General features: G+C 35.4%; 1 protein-coding gene and 1 non-coding gene across 4 annotated transcripts in view; both read left to right on the top strand.

Annotated features, from left to right (window-relative positions):
- The window catches only part of LOC105490366 (interleukin 1 receptor accessory protein like 1), a 1,633,350-nt gene that overhangs the window by 562,659 nt on the left and 1,057,579 nt on the right, over positions 1-13,112 (top strand). The gene's annotated exons all lie outside the window — the stretch shown is intronic.
- LOC112423146 (small nucleolar RNA SNORD74) lies at positions 10,549-10,618 on the top strand. Its single transcript, XR_003013612.1, has one exon. It is a non-coding gene; the product is annotated as a small nucleolar RNA SNORD74 (small nucleolar RNA).

Here is a 13,112-nt window from a genome sequence, read left to right as displayed (position 1 = left end):
CTGTTAAATTGGATAAAGTTCCGAATTTTAGTCAGTCAAGCACATAAAACCTAGAATAACCACAGAGAGTGGGAGCAAATGTAGCCTACACCTTGGTCCCCAGCATCCCTAAGGAGGGCACATAACTCCCAGAAACACTGTCTCCCCATTCTTAGGTCAATTCTTGCTGGGACACTGGCTATTTATTCTCCCAGCTTACGTCATCATTCCGGAAGTTGTAAATGACAATCTATGAACATGCATTCAAAGGGAATGGTTACAAGCTCAGAATCAACCAGGGTCACATCTTCATTTGGGTTTAACATATTCAAGAACTAGTGGACCCTAAGCCTAAAAGTAGAGACTACCTCCAGCGCTCTAGCCCAGAATAGCTGTGTATTGTCAAGCCCTAACAGTTTATGAATAGATGCTCTGCATGTGTTCTTTAGAACTGTGTGTTTGAAACTTGAATTTGTGTAGGAAGCACCTGCAGAGATTGTTAAGGAGATGGTGATCTGCTTGGCCTGACGTGGGGAGTGGGCTTTCTGCATATCCACCAGATTATCAGAGGATGCCCATGCAGCTGGTCGATGGACCAAACTTGGAATACCAAGCCTGTAAAGCACAGATGATGCATTACCTAGGTGAGCTTCACACATTTGTAAGGAATTTTTAAGATAAATATTGTCAGATACCCAGAGCCAGATGACTGTAGTTTTAATCTGTGTGCTGCTCTGTTTTTAAAATTAACAGTTCTATTCCAGGGACCTTTTATTAATTATAATTTAGATCTGGAATGACTTTTTTTTTCTAAATGGCTCCCAGTGTAATGACTGCGTCTTCAGATTCAGCAGCCATGTTTTCATTATCCTTTGAATCACAGAGTATAATTGTGCATTAGAGTTTGGGGCTTGTTTTTCCCTACTAAAAAACTCCTTTTCCTTGAGTCCTCTCTGATAAATTTCATTATTTTTTCCACTATGGAATAATAGTACTTCACTTTTGAAGCATGGGCCCAAGATCATAACCTCATTTTAATGTATTTTAACTGGGACTTCATTGCCTGAGGGAAGATGGATTATTAGTGACATGTGTCTTGCTTCTTGATACAGAAAAGATAATATAAAAGCAGTGTTTCTACTATATCTTAAGAAACAGTTTCATATATGCTAATTTGCTTTAATGATATTGTAGCCAAGGAAAATATTGAACTACTCATTTACCTTTATTTTTATATATTTTTCAACCTAAATGATAATTCTGGAGATTTTCATTTCCCTTATCTTGAAATCAAATTAAATCATTCTTTTGTGATATGATACGTGATTTGTGACATTTTGAGCCAACAGTATATTAAGATTTAATTTTCAGATCATTATAGACCTGGTGCTTAAACGAAATTTATTGAGACTAAGTAACTCTGATTACAATGATTGTGGGCTGTTGGTTCAAGTACAAGTGATTCTTAGTAGGGGAGAAGGCAGAGCATGTAATTGAACTTATCTCTGGATTTTTGAAAGATTAAGGCAATACCCGTTCTTCCAACCCCTCACTGGCTCCACATTTCAAACACACTATACCTGAGTTGGAAATATCAGCAAATGTGTTTCTAGATAGATATGTGAAAATAAAGAATTATTGACTTACTGTGTTTTTTAAAATTGTGGTATACCATACATAACATTACTGCTTTAAACATTTTAAGTGTACAGTTCTGTGGCATTAAGTCCATTCACACTGTTGTGCAGCCATCATCACCAGCCATGTGTAGAACTGAGTTACTATTTTTTAAGATGTATTTTTTTCACTCAGATTCTTCTGAGTTTGTTACTGATGTCTAATTAAATGTATACTTATTTTTATATGCATGAGGTTACTTTTTAAATGGGAAAGTTGAGCTCCATCTGCCTGAGGGCACAGTAAAAATTTAACTTTCAAAAATGTAATTCCTGTTTTGCTGTTGTTGTTCCTCATGATTTCCTTTTTATATGACTATTTTCTTTAAACATATTGACAGTGAATTTGACAAGCTGTCACTTCTGGCAAATGCCACTTTTTCCATTAGTAATTTCCTTCTTTCAAGAAACAATATTAGTCGCTATATCTTATTATATTTCTCCTTTTAACACTGGTAATATAAAATTGTTTTAACTAACAGTTCTCACACAGAAATATCATACTGACACAAAAATTAGAGGACCAGAGGCATTTACTCAGAAAAATCAATCTCTTTTTCTTAGTAATGACAGTGACCCAACCAATAAAATAAATTGAAAAAATGACAAAATGAATGCATTTTTAGCTGAAATGAATGCCACCAATAACATTTTGGGAATTTGTATTTATAAGGCCCAATGCCCCCATGTAAGATTAGTTTTTCAAGATACTTAACAGGGCTAGGATATTAAAGTATTTGTTTCTCTATTGGAGCAGCTCTTTCAACAAGTTGCAGGACTAATCACACCCCTTTGCCAATTGCAGTTGAGATAGGCTCTGGGAAGGCAAAGTACAGGATGCCATGCAAGTGAAAACAGAAGTGATTAATGTTATGGATAGATGAAGGAAATTTCTCTGAACTTCAGAAGTGAGACTTGTTGCTAAATAGGTGTTTGGTATATGAAAACTCAGGATGAAGCATTCCTGCTAAAGAGAAAGGCCTGACTGAAAGCTCTGAGCTGGGAACGCAGCAGAGGGAAGCCTACCTTGGAAGGAGGGATTGGGGTGGCAAAGTGCTGGAGAACATAGGTTGTAGGTCATGTGAAACCTTGTAGGGGGTTTGAGCTTCTTGAAGCCTGTGAGTGCAATGAGAAGCCACTGTAAGGGTTTTAACAGGAAATTAACATTGTTTCTAATTTTTATTTTTAGTAAAATAACTTGCTACTAAGTGGTGAATGGGAGACAAGAATGTCTATGAGGCTAAAGGCTGTTCCTGCTGAAGCCCAAAAATACTTATTTACTCTTTCTTGGTGTAAATGAGATGCAGGAACACCACATGTGTTCAATAACTGCGGGAGCGATATACTTGCCTACGGGGAACAGCTGTTAATGTCTGTTGCCCTTAGGAAATTTATTTCATCAAGCATACAGTGTTTCAACCCTTATTAACTTATTTCATAAGGCATAATATATCTGACTGTGATCTGTTCACCTAATGCTACTCTGCTCTTTGCATGAGCGTGGGACAATCAATTGCTCTCTGTAGTTATAGTTTATAAATGTGCAATTACAGACGTTTATCATATCTCTGAAAATGTCTCTGCTCCCATAAAATTAACGTCATCTCCTTAAAAAGATGCTTACAATATATGCTGGATTATAGTTACTGTTAAAATGTATTCGGAAACAAAAATAGAATTGAAAACTATAGAGGAATTTTTTTAAAGCATAGGCTTTGGAATCAAACTTGTGTTTGAATTCCAGTTCTGCCACTTACCAGCCATTTGCACTTGAGTAAGGTACTTAGCCCTTGTGAACTTCAGTGTTTCATCTGGAAATAAGCATAATAACATCTACTTTATGAAGTTGTTGGTTATTTAAAGCCATCTATGAAAAATGGTTAGACCAGTGACTGACACATATGCATTCCGTAAGTGATAGATACATAAATAATATACATAAAAAATGAATGCTATAGCTGACAAATGAGCTTAAAAAGTCTATAATGCAAATTATTTTTATAAAGTATAAAATCCATGTGACCATATAATATACTAGGACAAGAATGCCTGTTAGATTTCAGATTCAAGATAACACACTAAGTTTAAGTGTATTTATTTTTGCTAGGTTAGCTTTATGTATTTGCTTGAATAATTATTTAAATTTGTCTGATTATACTATGGACTGGCAGGCAATAAATTTCATTATCTAGTGTTAAAATGTGAAGTGAAGACAGCTCAAAGTTCATTTAATTCTCATGCCTTACCTTTCTTGGGGATACAATGTACAACATCAGATAATTCTTTTGCCTTCTTTTCTTTTGTGCATCCAGTAACAGTTACATCATTTTTTTTTTCTGAATCAGCCTTTTCACAAAACCATTATGTGATAAGCTCTTGTCTTGGAAAACCTCAACAGCTTCCTCAACACCTATATTTTAAATCCTGCTTAAATGAGATTAAAATACAGCACTCTGTTAAGCTGTAAAACTGGCTTTTTGCTTTTCAGTGGAGTGTTGTTTTGAATGTGTCATTTGACCTATATTGCTGCTCTGAATCTTCCTTGGTTGCCCCAATGATGACAGTTTCAATGATGTGGGTGTTTGCAGCAGAGTTGTTCCTAATAAGGAAGTAATGCTATTGTCTTTCAGACATCATTCAGCCTGAAAAGTACTATTTTTCCCACCTAGAGCTATAAATGTCTGTAAAATCTTTTCTTCTTCTGGTAGCATTTGCAGCAGCAGCAGGAAAGAAAAATAGTCCTAGTCGATTTGCAGCTTTTGTAGTTTTGGGGTGTTGTGGTTCCAGGCTAAGATTCACTCACCCTTCTTCAAAAGTTGTATACAAAGAGTTGATAGCTAAATGGTGACTGAAGTACTTGATTTATTAGTGTCTGGCAGTCATCCAGTATGTACTAGAATACAAGATTCTCCGTCAACAATAGCTGCATAAAGAGTAAACTGCTCTGCCTGAACCTAAAATAAGGCCTTCTGCTGTCTGCCTGTTAATTGAAGACAAATGGGCCAGGAGTGGCTGATGATAAAACACAAAGAATAGGCAATTGTCATGCACACAGAGGCACTACCTGTGCCTCTTTGAGAAACAGACATCCCCTGACCTGGTTCTTACTTTGAGAGAAGCTATCCCAGCCCAGTAATACATTTTAGTTCCTTGCATGTGTAATTATGGCCATTGAAAAATAGGATACTACCTTTTTATTGGGTCAGGTAAGAAGATGGAGGAGGAGGGAGAGCAAAGTGCCCTACTTGAGGGTGGGATTGAGTTTAGAATGTAAAGAGAAGAGCAGAAAGCTTCCTTCTTACACAGATGAAGGTTCTGTCGATTCATCTAGAAAAATGAGTAAAAATAAGAAAAAAAAAAGGAGTGGAACTGTAGTTTCTAAAGTCTGTGGAGTTGGGATAAATGGTAGTTATAAAGACTAAGTGTGAACACTCATAGTTCTTTAATTTGATTGTATTACCACTTAATTCATAGTTTTGGAGGAAATAGCCATTACATTAGATGGCACATTAATTTTAAGAAGCAACCCAATTTTCAAAATGTTAAAATGGAAAAGAAAGCTAAAGGGTGATTGTTAGAACAAGCATCTCCAAATACTCTGTGTGAAGGCATTTTAATTTCATGCTACTGCAAAGTTAAACTCAAAAATGTTTCAAATTACTGGGTGTTATATACCCTTCTGGTGGAAGCCACATTTTCTCTTTCCTTTCTTTCCCTGTCTACCCTCCCTCTTCCCCCACTCCCCAAATCTATCAGTAAAGGCCACCTTGCTGTGGGGAGCTAGCTGAAAGAGACCATCTGCCTTAGGAATAAGCCTGCACTAGATTCAAACTACAAAGAAGCAGGTTGGGGTAAAGAGGAGGTGAGGATTTCAAGTCAAGAAAGCATTATCCTGCCTACTCTGGCAAAGTGATCTGCCAGCAGCCTATTTGGATTTACACTGTGAGTTTAATTCTTTCCATTTAATACTTTTTTTGTTGACTTTATAAAATCAAAAAATAAAGGAACACCCATGGCACTGCTGGAAAGAGATAACTGGTTTGTGAGGAACCTGTAGGCATTTTAGCCACTAACCAATGTATCAAAGTGGGCACAACTAACACAGGTTAACGGTTTACCCAAAGTAAGAAGCTTGGTTTGGAGTGAACAGCCCTTGTACTTTTGAGATTTTATTTTATGATCTTGTGAATTGATGTTCTGTGGGGAAAACTTACCTTAGTTTTAATATAATGGTCAATGACTAAGAAATATCAAGGAGTTGGGCTGGGTGCGGTAGCTCTCACCTGTAATCCCAGCACTTTGGGAGGCTGAGGCAGACGGATCACGGGGTCAGGAGATTGAGACCATCCTGGCCAACATGGTGAAACCCCATCTCTACTAAAAATACAAAAATTAGCTGGGTGTAGTGGTGGGCACCTGTAATCCCAGCTACTCAGGAGGCTGAGGCAAGAGAATCTCTTGAACCCGGGAGGCAGAGATTGTGGTAAGCCAAGATCACAGTGAGCTGAGATCACGTCACTGCACTCCAGCCTGGCAACAAAGCAAGACTCCATCTCAAAATAAATAAATAAATAAATAAATAAATAAATAAATAAATAAGAAATAAAAATCAAGGAGTTGCTTTTTTGTTTTCTATCTTCAATTTCCCCCCACTTCCATGTTTCCAGTTGTAGGCTGGGGGAGGTCCCCAAATGCCAGTGGGACCAAGACACCATCCTGTGTTCAGGCTCTTGACACCATTGCAAGAAGGTATTCAAAGATGAACCAGAAAATAGTGAATTTACAGAGATTTATTTAAAAGTAAAATGTATACACCTAAGAAAGGGCAGTGGAGACATATTTGAGAGAAAGTTGCCCAATGGAGTTTGGGGTTTCTACCTTTATAGGTTTCTTTAACCAAAGGGTGCAATATTTATGAAGATTCCTGGAAAGAGCTGGAGATTTCTCAGAACGGTGGTGCCACCCATTTTTACACCAAATATGGGTGATCCTGGAACTGTCATGGCAGTGGTGGGTGTGTGTTTAGTATGCTAATATGTATATAAAAAGGTTCTAGGTGAAACCTAGGTCACATCCAGGGCCATGTTGGGTCCAGTCGGTCTTAGCCAGCTTGGCCCACAACCTAGTTTTTCAGGGTCTTATCAACCCCTAGCTTATGCAGTTATTTCAATGGTTACCTTTTGCTAGTCATGTGAACTGCTCCCTGGAATTTTCTATTCTCCTGTAACTGCCTTGTATTACTTCTGTCTCACAAGTAGTCAAGAATGTAATGGCAAACAAACCAAATAAATTTAGAGGGAAAGTATAAATGAAACCATATATAGTCATTACGCATCTTCAACAATTTTTTTCCATTTAAATAAATGTGTTCTTTTCTTTCTTTCTTTTTTTTTTTCTTTGAGACAGAGTCTGACTCTGTCGCCTAGGCTGGAGTGCAATGGTGCCATCTTAGCTCACTGCAACCTCTGCTTCCCGGGTTCAAGTGATTCTCCTGCCTCAGCCTCCCGAGTAGCTGGGATTATAGGTGCACACCACCGTGCCTGGCTAAATTTTGTATTTTTAGTAGACACGGGGTTTCACCATATTGGTCAGGCTGGTCTTGCACTCCTGACCTTGTGATCTGTCTGCCTCGGCCTCCCAAAGTGCTAGGATTACAGGCGTGAGCCACCATGCCTGGCCTGATGTTTTCTTTCTTTCTTTTATTTCAAAATCTTTTTCTTCCTCTTTTTTTTTTGTTTGTTTTTTTGTTTTTTTGTTTTAAACCTCCAGCATTTTGTTAGGGCGAGGTGGAAGGGTCACTTGAGCCCAGAAGTTTGAGACCAGCCTGGGCAACAAAGTGAGACCCCATGTCTTAAAAAAAAAAAAAAAAACAAAAAACAAAAAACAAAAAAAAAACCAGGCATGGTGGCACTATAAATTATAACGACTAAATGTGAACACTCATAGTTCTTTAATTTGATTGTATTACCACTTAATTCATAGCTTTGAAGGAAATAGCCATTACATTAGATGGCACATTACTTTTAAGATGCAACCCAATTTTCAAAATGTTAAAATGGAAAAAAACGTTAAAGGGTGATTCTAAGAACATGCATGTTACTTGGTGCTACTTAGGAGGCTGAAGCAGGAGGATCACTTGAGCCCAGGAGTTTGAGGTTACAATGAGCCACGGTATTCTGTCCTGGATGAGAGAGTGAACCCCTGTCTCTAAAATAATAATAATAATAATAATAATATTTAACTAAAATAAACCTAAAAAATAAAAAAAATGCAATGGTTAGTGAAATAGCACTTTTGTGAGGAGAGCGGTAATAGCCCAGCATATATATGGTTCAAGAAAAGGAAAATGGTCTTAATCCACCTTGTGTTAAAGGAATTTTTAAAAAACTACTTTATTCAATAAAGATTCATTATTTTAAGGGTATGTAAACTTTCAAATATAAATTAAGTCTACTTCTGTCTTTAAAATTTCATTGGATATAAATTATGTTCAGTTTCAGTTACTACCTGTGTATGAACACATTGTAAAATCTCTGAATACTATGTGAAAGCATTTTAACACTCATTCCTTTATACTTCAAAATTTACATTTGTACGTACTTCCTTGTATTTTTATATGTGTTCATTTGACCTCATCTAAAATGTGGCCACGTAATATTTTTATATGCCCTTTCGTGCTTACCACAATACTGTGTCCATGACAACTATTCTGTACATATTTAACTGTAAAAGTCTTATGTATGGCATCTGTATCTTTGGTGCTTTAAAGATACGGGATCCAACTAGCTTTCTAGAATTGCAAAAGAAGAAAAACCCACTTTCAGAAGTCACGCGAGATTGGAAAATCATCCTGGTCTTACCCAAGGAGGTATGTTGTTGAGAAACTTACATGTCCATCAGTTTCTTGTACTGTAGTTTGAAATCAAGAAACGACCTCCGTTTCTTGTACAAGTAGTTTGAAATCAGGTTGTCAAGTTTCATTCTACCCTGCTAGAATGTACAAGAATCCAAAGCAATAATGTAATTTATACATTTCAAGAGGCTAGTGCCAAATTGTATCAGCAAATTGGTCGTAAGTCTCCAACTGGAATAAAGTGAGTGATTGTTGGGCAATGTAGTCCTGCAGTGCCAAATTCTTGTATGCATTCCTTCTTAAAAAGAAGCAAATAAGCCTTTCCTATAGAATTTCCAATTCAAGATTCCATCATCGGCACATATCAAATACTGTTGGCAATGCTGACAGTAAAAGCAAGGGCTCATATAAAGTGTTTTGTTGCTGAAATTAAAAATAGTTGTCACTATTTTCAATATCAAAATCCTATGGTTTTTGACAGGTTTAAATTCTCTCTTGATTCATTTCAGAATAGGGTCATCTTTCTATACTTCTTTGACATTTTAAAAAAGAAGTAATTTGGCTAGGAATTGAGTGTTTCAAGCCATCTTGGTCGTTTGCACCCTAAAATTTCAGTAACACTGTCAAGTGAATCAGTTCTTAGGAGCTGGAAACACAAAGGAGAAAATTATCAAAGAATTAATTAAAATCTTTTCTTGAATGAGAAAATTGACATTATCTACTACTTATATAAAGAAACTACATTGTGGATTAACCCTGAAATTCATACTTGGAAAGTTTATTCCAGTGTGTTTCACTGAAATTTAAATTCATGACATTTGAAAAATGTAAGTTATAATTAAACACTGAGAGTAATTCTTGTGGTTATTATATATTTGTTAAGTATTTCATGGCAAATGTGACCAACAAATCTGTTAAATTAAATACTTGGGAGTAAATTTACTTTTACTTTCTGTGGAAACATTTGGATTACCCTAACAGTAAAAGTAACAGATTGAAAATACAATATTATTTATTTTCAACTTTTTTTTCAATATATATGCCTGTCAAATGCCAATGAATAATAATCACATTTGATTGTCAAAGCTCATGGAATGGTACACCTAAGAGTTGTACATTTCTTTTTTTTTCTTTTTTTTTTTTCTTTTTCTGAGACGGAGTTTCACGTTTGTTGCACAGGCTGGAGTGCAATGGTGTGATCTCGGCTAGCCGCAGGCTCTGCCTCCTGGATTCAAGCAATTCTCCTGCCTCAGCCTCCTGAGTAGCTGGGATTACAGGCATGCACCACCACACCCAGCGAATTTTGTAGTTTTAGTAGAGACAGGGTTTCTCCATGTTGGTCAGGCTGGTCTCGACCTCCCCTACCTCAGATAATCTGCCCACCTCATCCTCCCAAAGTGCTGGAATTACAAGTGTGAGCTATCATGCTCGGCCTGTATATTTCTTTATATATGAAGTTTGCATTAAGAGAGCATGAATATTGAACTCTGGTGAATGATATGTTTGCTGATGTGTTTTAAGGGTGAAGAATACTGATGTCTGCAACTTACACTGAAATAAAATGGAGTGATATTTGGATAAAAGGATGAATAGATGAGTGTGTGTGTGTGTAATAAAGCAAATATAATACAATTTATTATTGAACCTTGATGGTGGGTATATGGGTGTTCACTGTAAAATTCTTCCAACTTTTCTGTATGTTTGAAAATTTTTCATAATAAGATGCAAGGAAAAAGCTTCAAACATGCTTGAATTATAATTCTATAATGATGTATTAATATTAAAATACTGGAAGTACTCCTGCTTTATCAAAGTTACTTACATTAAAAAATATTGGTTTTTGTCATCTTCAAAGCATGTAATGAGAATTTTTAAAATTAAGTATTAAAAATAAAACTTTTAATATTTGAAACTTAAATCTCACATGGCACTGTTCCTATTATGGATTTTGGGGGTTAGATCTGTAGCTACATATGGTATCTTCTTTCAGTGGCTCATACATACAGGACTTCAATTTGTAGTTCACTCACTAAAAACAAACAGGCTCTGATGAAACCTATCTTGATAGGGACATCTGAAAGTGTTGATGAATGCCAAGGACTCTAATGGAAAACAAACAAACAATAATAAAAAATACTGTTTGTTTTAAAATTCTAGTAAAATGGAATTAGACTACATGATAGCATTAATCCCATTTGCTATGCCAACATTTAAGACGGAATCTGTGGTTTATTATCTGGTTTGCCTAGTTTTTGTTAAATATAAGGAATATTTTAGTACTTTTTAAAGGATGACATGCAATAATAGCTCAAACTTTAATACCCATTAATGAACATCCATAAAGAAAACAATTCAGTACCACTTAAAAATCATTTGAATATCAGTCATCCATAATACGATGAACACATTTGATAGAGAATATGTGAATAGAAGTATATGTGAATCAGTTTTGTTCTATCTACAGATGCTGAATGGCATAGGGAATTGTGGGTCTCATGAAATCTTCTCAGAAGTACCCAGAGGGTCTTCACTACCAGATTGATAAACACAATTGTTTGGTTCTTTGCCCACACAGGGAACTTTTCTAGAAAAGTTTCAAAGAATACATGCCTAAATATGAATCCTGGAAAAGAAAAGTGATCTTCTAAATTTGAAAAGGAAAGGTTTATGTGGCTCTCACGTGAAATATCCTCTGGTAAGGGAGTAGATACATGATGGAAATACATGGATTTTCACTGAAGAAATGAAAATATAAATTGCAAAGTAAACTTCATTTATACTATTGAAATATTCAACTGAGGAAAATACATTACTTTTAAATTGGAAGAAGCAAAGGCACATGACAGTTTTTTACAGGTCATGTCATTCTCTCATTTCCTTTCTATTGAAATTAGTTGAGCTTTTCTTTGTCATAATGAGTGTTGCCACAGTTTACACCTGCCATTCTGACTTTTGGTAGACTGCCTGTTGAGAGGAATTTTTTTTTCATTCTGTTATCTACATCATGGAAAAACTTAACACAATCCATGTGAAGAAGAAACAAAAATGTAATGTTCACATAAATATAAAAATATAACTTAGGAGTCCACCTAATGCTAGAATTTTTATCGCATTTTAGTGTTATGGAGTTTTAAAATTTCCATGTGACTTAATAGCTGGAAGGAAGCATTAATATTTAAATATGAATTTCAATACCAAAGATAAAGCAAATTAATACTTTTGAATGAATATTTTAAATTCCCTAATGAGAAGACAATTGCATAAAATTAAGTATGTATTTTAGTTTGAAGGACTAAATCATTCATGATACATGACCGTACTACCTACCTTATTCATCTTTTTGCTAAATATTTCCAAATTAATTCTTGAAGTCAGTTCTCAGCACATATCAACTTTTACTGTTGTGGTGGGTGAGAGAGTGGAGAATCAAGCTTTAAGGTGAATATATAATTTACCATGTGAATATTGCCAGGAGTTAAAATGACCTTTAAACTTTGTGTGAATTGCCTATTTCAATATTTATGGATTTTGTATATGCAACCCTGTATAGTAATTATCAAGCATACTAAAGTTTTAGAACTACCAAGTTAAACTTAAGAACCCAAGGAAGTCTATTTTGCAGATATTTAGACATTCGATTATTTGCTTTACAAATAACTAAGAAATACGTAGTGATGAATAAGAGATGGATAGGTGATTCTATAGCTAAGCTGTTCAGTACCGTAGCCGTTAGCCATCTGTGGCTACTTAAATTTAAGTTCATTATAATTAAACAAAATGGAAAATTTGGTTCATCAGTCACAGCAGCCAGATTTTAAGAACTAATAGCCAGATGTGCCTAGTAGGTTCATATTGAACAGCACAGAAAGACATTTCTATCATTGCAGAAAGTTCTACTGAAGAGCATTGTTCTCAACTGTTTGTTCATCTCCCTGGGATTTTATCTATTTTGTTAAAATATCAGACTTCTAAAAACGTAACACATTGTTTTGAGAATTATAGAAGCTATTTGAGATTCAAGTTATCTGATAGAAAAAGTTGAACATATTTTCGATATTGTATTTTCTAAAAATAGCTAGTATTTTTAAAACAAGAGTACTTAATAAGAATTATTGATATGGTACTACACATTCTTTGTCATTAAAAAAGTGGTCAGCACATGGAAAAAAAAAACGTATATAGTTTAATTAAAAATCACTTTTCCTTTCCTAAAATTATTCTTTAAATTGTGGTTTACAGGTTTGATTATAACAACCTTCTCAATGCCTGCATGCAAATAGCTAAATATTGTTGACTGATCTCATTTTAAATTCATAGCCACAACAATTCTCATAGGAGATTCAGCCTCTCCAAGCACCAAGCATCCTATTCCATTTCCATTTCCTATTCTCTAAACTGATTTCACACCTTCTACTCTCTTAAAACCTCCCTCTCACAACAGTTTTGTCTTCTTTTTACTTCACTGAGGAAAAGAAATATGACACCCCATTTCCCTCATTTTTTCATCTGCAAATCTACCAGCTCATCTGGGTCCAAATCTACATTCTCCTCTTCTCACTTTTTTTTTTTTTTTGGAGAAGGAATCTCCCTCTGTTGCCTAGGCT

The sequence above is a fragment of the Macaca nemestrina genome, chromosome X, assembly GCF_043159975.1.
Source record: "Macaca nemestrina isolate mMacNem1 chromosome X, mMacNem.hap1, whole genome shotgun sequence".
NCBI classification, from domain to species: Eukaryota; Metazoa; Chordata; class Mammalia; order Primates; family Cercopithecidae; genus Macaca; species Macaca nemestrina.
The sequence above is the reverse complement of the archived record's forward strand: the minus strand, read 5'-3'. Positions and strand labels throughout refer to the sequence as shown.